Raw genomic sequence first — 5,753 nt, 5'->3', positions numbered from 1 at the left:
GATTCAGAGTCCAAAATGGTTACAAATACACCAGGAAACCTCATTCATGAGGAAGCATTTAAACAGTTTTTATTAGAATGTACTCTCAGAGAAATATAAACTGAACGGTTCTTACAAAAAACCAATAGGACCTACCAAGATTTAAATACAGATCACTGGATTCAAAGATCAGAGTGGTTACCAATCCACCAAGAAACCTCATTCATGAGGGAGAGCTAAACATTTTTTTCTAAAATGTTAGATTCTTAGAAGACACATTTTATTGCAATTATTGTACATATACAGGTTGAGTATCCCTTATCCAAAATGCTTGGGACCAGCAGTATTTTGGATATCGGATTTTTCCGTATTTTGGAATAATTGCATACCATAATGAGATATCATGGTGATGGGACCTAAATCTAAGCACAGAATGCATTTATGTTACATATACACCTTATACACACAGCAAGAAGGTAATTTTAGCCAACATTTTTTTGTAACTTTGTGCATTAAACAAAGTGTATCTACATTCACACAATTCATTTATGTTGCATATTCACCTTATACACACAGCAGGAAGGTAATTTAATACAATATTTTTAATAACTGTGTGTATTAAACAAAGCTTGTGTACATTGAGCCTTCAAAAAACAAAGGTTTCACTATCCCACTCTCACGCAAAAAAGTCCATATTTCGGAATATTCCGTATTTCGGAATATTTGGATATGGGATACTCAACCTGTATTTACATCAACGCTTATTTGGGTTATATAGTAAAATTCATATAATTACATACATTTCTATAACTACCTTTTTTAGCTTTTTGTACATATTTACAAAAATCAGTGATTTAAAAAAATCATTATATGTATGAAAAAGAAGACTTTCTGTCAATCAAGAACTTAAACTGAAGGTACTAAAACACATCAGGTCCCACCGAGATTTGAACTCGGATCGCTGGATTCAGAGCCTAGAGTGCTAACCATTACACCATGAAACCTCTCTTCTAACACAACATATACAACTTTCTCTTAGAGTGTGAGATCTTATTTTCTACAAGTTACAGGAATAATAATCAGAGAGATAAGTATTACATTGTATTTACAAAAAAAAGCCATTAGGACCTACCAAATTTTTATACAGATTATAGGTTTCAGAGTCCAGAATTGTTAACAGTACACAATGAAACCTCATTCATATGGTGGCATGTACATTTTTGGTCAGAGTATAAGATTCTTAGTGGATACATTTTATTGGAATAAAATGACAGATAAACCTGTCTCTCAGTGTGTAAGATTCTTAATTTATGCAATTTATAGATATTTTCTTTCTCAGAGATATTAACTGTATTGTACTTACAACAAAACCAACATAACCTACCAAGATGTAAATATAGATTATGGGTTCAGAGTCCAAAATGTTTACCAATACACCATGAAACCTCATCCATTAGGGAGCATCTAAATATTTTTATAAGAATGTACTCTCAGAGAGATATGAACTGAATGGTACTTACAAAAAACCAATAGGACCTACCAAGATTTAAATACAGATCACTATATTCAAAGATCAGAGTGGAGTGGTTACCAATACACCAAGAAACCACATTCATTAGGGAACATCTAAACATTTTTTTCTAAAATGTTAGATTCTTAGAAGACACATTTTATTGAAGTTATTGTACATATATTAACATCAATGCTTATTTGGATTACACAGTAAAATTCATATAATTACAAACATTTCTATAACTACCTTTTTTTAGATTTTAGTACATATTTACAATAATAAGTTATTTAAAAAATGTATTATATGTATAAAAAAGAAAAGTTTTTGTCAAGGACTTAAACTGAAGGTACTAAAATGCACCAGGTCCCACCGAAATTTGAACTCAATTTACTGGATTCAGAGTACAGAGTGCTAACCATAACACCATGGAATCTCCCTTCTAATAACACATATAAAACTTTCTCTCAGAGTGTAAAATCTTAATTTCTACAAGATACAGAAATATTCATTCAGAGAGATATGTACTACATTGTATTTACAAATAAAACCATTAGGACCTACCAATTTGTATATACAGATTATTAGTTTCAGAGTCCAGAATTGTTTACAGTAAACCATGAAAGCTCATTCATATGGTGGCATGTAAAAAAAAATTCTCACAGTGTAAGATTCTTAGAGGTTACATTTTATTGGAAATATATTACAGATAAACCTGTCTCTCAGTGTGTATGATTCTTAATTTATGCAATTTATAGATATTTTCTTTCTCAGAGATATGAACTGCATAATACTTACAAAAAAACAATAGGACCTACCAAGATGTAAATAAAAATCATGGATTCAGAGTCCAAAATGGTTACAAATACACCAGGAAACCTCATTCATGAGGAAGCATTTAAACAGTTTTTATTAGAATGTACTCTCAGAGAAATATAAACTGAACAGTTCTTACAAAAAACCAATAGGACCTACCAAGATTTAAATACAGATCACTGGATTCAAAGATCAGAGTGGTTACCAATACACCAAGAAACCTCATTCACGAGGGAGAGCTAAACATTTTTTTCTAAAATGTTAGATTCTTAGAAGACACATTTTATTGCAATTATTGTACATAAATTTACATCAACGCTTATTTGGGTTATATAGTAAAATTCATATAATTACATACATTTCTATAACTACCTTTTTTAGCTTTTTGTACATATTTACAATAATCAGTGATTTAAAAAAATCATTATATGTATGAAAATGAAGACCTTCTGTCAATCAAGAACTTAAACTGAAGGTACTAAAACACATCAGGTCCCACCGAGATTTGAATTCAGATTGCTGGATTCAGAGTCCAGAGTGCTAACCATTACACCATGGAACCTCTCTTCTAACACAACATATACAACTTTCTCTTGGAGTGTGAGATCTTATTTTTTACAAGTAACAGGAATAATAATCAGAGAGATAAGTATAACATTGTATTTACAAAAAAAGCCATTAGGACCTACCAAATTTTGATACAGATTATAGGTTTCAGAGTCCAGAATTGTTAACAGTACACAATGAAACCTCATTCATATGGTAGCATGTACATTTTTGGTCAGAGTATAAGATTCTTAGTGGATACATTTTATTGGAATTAAATGACAGATAAACCTGTCTCTCAGTGTGTAAGATTCTTAATTTATGCAATTTATAGATATTTTCTTTCTCAGAGATATTAACTGTATTGTACTTACAACAAAACCAACATAACCTACCAAGATGTAAATATAGATCATGGGTTCAGAGTCCAAAATGTTTACCAATACACCATGAAACCTCATCCATTAGGGAGCATCTAAATATTTTTATAAGAATGTACTCTCAGAGAGATATGAACTGAATGGTACTTACAAAAAACCAATAGGACCTACCAAGATTTAAATACAGATCACTATATTCAAAGATCAGAGTGGAGTGGTTACCAATACACCAAGAAACCACATTCATTAGGGAACATCTAAACATTTTTTTCTAAAATGTTAGATTCTTAGAAGACACATTTTATTGAAGTTATTGTACATATATTAACATCAATGCTTATTTGGATTACACAGTAAAATTCATATAATTACAAACATTTCTATAACTACCTTTTTTTAGATTTAAGTACATATTTACAATAATAAGTTATTTAAGAAATGTATTATATGTATAAAAAAGAAAAGTTTTTGTCAAGGACTTAAACTGAAGGTACTAAAATGCACTAGGTCCCACCGAAATTTGAACTCAATTTACTGGATTCAGAGTACATAGTGATAACCATAACACCATGGAATCTCCCTTCTAATAACACAAATAAAACTTTCTCTCAGAGTGTAAAATCTTAATTTCTACAAGATACAGAAATATTCATTCAGAGAGATATGTACTACATTGTATTTACAAATAAAACCATTAGGACCTACCAATTTGTATATACAGATTATTAGTTTCAGAGTCCAGAATTGTTAACAGTACACCATGAAAGCTCATTCATATGGTGGCATGTAAAAATTTTTCTCACAGTGTAAGATTCTTAGAGGTTACATTTTATTGGAATAATATTACAGATAAACCTGTCTCTCAGTGTGTATGATTCTTAGTTTATGCAATTTATAGATATTTTCTTTCTCAGAGATATGAACTGCATAATACTTACAAAAAAACAATAGGACCTACCTAGATGTAAATACAAATCATGGATTCAGAGTCCAAAATGGTTACAAATACACCAGGAAACCTCATTCATGAGGAAGCATTTAAACAGTTTTTATTAGAATGTACTCTCAGAGAAATATAAACTGAACGGTTCTTACAAAAAACCAATAGGACCTACCAAGATTTAAATACAGATCACTGGATTCAAAGATCAGAGTGGTTACCAATACACCAAGAAACCTCATTCACGAGGGAGAGCTAAACATTTTTTCTAAAATGTTAGATTCTTAGAAGACACATTTTATTGCAATTATTGTACATATATTTACATCAACGCTTATTTGGGTTATATAGTAAAATTCATAAAATTACATACATTTCTATAACTACCTTTTTTAGCTTTTTGTACATATTTACAGAAATCAGTGATTTAAAAAAATAATTATATGTATGAAAAAGAAGACTTTCTGTCAATCAAAAACTTAAACTGAAGGTACTAAAACACATCAGGTCCCACCGAGATTTGAACTCGGATTGCTGGATTCAGAGTCCAGAGTGCTAACCATTACACCATGGAACCTCTCTTCTAACACCCCATATACAACTTTCTCTTAGAGTGTGAGATCTTATTTTCTACAAGTTACAGGAATAATAATCAGAGAGATAAGTATTACATTGTATTTACAAAAAAAAGCCATTAGGACCTACCAAATTTTTATACAGATTATAGGTTTCAGAGTCCAGAATTGTTAACAGTACACAATGAAACCTCATTCATATGGTAGCATGTACATTTTTGGTCAGAGTATAAGATTCTTAGTGGATACATTTTATTGGAATTAAATGACAGATAAACCTGTCTCTCAGTGTGTAAGATTCTTAATTTATGCAATTTATAGATATTTTCTTTCTCAGAGATATTAACTGTATTGTACTTACAACAAAACCAACATAACCTACCAAGATGTAAATATAGATTATGGGTTCAGAGTCCAAAATGTTTACCAATACACCATGAAACCTCATCCATTAGGGAGCATCTAAATATTTTTATAAGAATGTACTCTCAGAGAGATATGAACTGAATGGTACTTACAAAAAAACAATAGGACCTACCAAGATTTAAATACAGATCACTATATTCAAAGATCAGAGTGGAGTGGTTACCAATACACCAAGAAACCACATTCATTAGGGAACATCTAAACATTTTTTTCTAAAATGTTAGATTCTTAGAAGACACATTTTATTGAAGTTATTGTACATATATTAACATCAATGCTTATTTGGATTACACAGTAAAATTCATATAATTACAAACATTTCTATAACTACCTTTTTTTAGATTTAAGTACATATTTACAATAATAAGTTATTTAAGAAATGTATTATATGTATAAAAAAGAAAAGTTTTTGTCAAGGACTTAAACTGAAGGTACTAAAAAGCACCTGGTCCCACCGAAATTTGAACTCAATTTACTGGATTCAGAGTACAGAGTGATAACCATAACACCATGGAATCTCCCTTCTAATAACACAAATAAAACTTTCTCTCAGAGTGTAAAATCTTAATTTCTACAAGATA

General features: G+C 30.3%; 2 non-coding genes across 2 annotated transcripts; both read right to left on the bottom strand.

The window, feature by feature from the left end:
- Positions 1 to 2,795: 2,795 nt before the first annotated feature.
- On the bottom strand, positions 2,796 to 2,867 carry TRNAQ-CUG (transfer RNA glutamine (anticodon CUG)). The gene has a single exon. It is a non-coding gene; the product is annotated as a tRNA-Gln (tRNA).
- A 1,809-nt stretch (positions 2,868 to 4,676) lies between these two features.
- Positions 4,677 to 4,748, bottom strand: TRNAQ-CUG (transfer RNA glutamine (anticodon CUG)). Its single transcript has one exon. It is a non-coding gene; the product is annotated as a tRNA-Gln (tRNA).
- Positions 4,749 to 5,753: the final 1,005 nt, after the last annotated feature.

This window comes from Pseudophryne corroboree, chromosome 11 (assembly GCF_028390025.1).
Source record: "Pseudophryne corroboree isolate aPseCor3 chromosome 11, aPseCor3.hap2, whole genome shotgun sequence".
In the NCBI taxonomy this organism is placed as follows: Eukaryota; Metazoa; Chordata; class Amphibia; order Anura; family Myobatrachidae; genus Pseudophryne; species Pseudophryne corroboree.
This window is presented reverse-complemented; position numbering and strand designations above follow the sequence as displayed.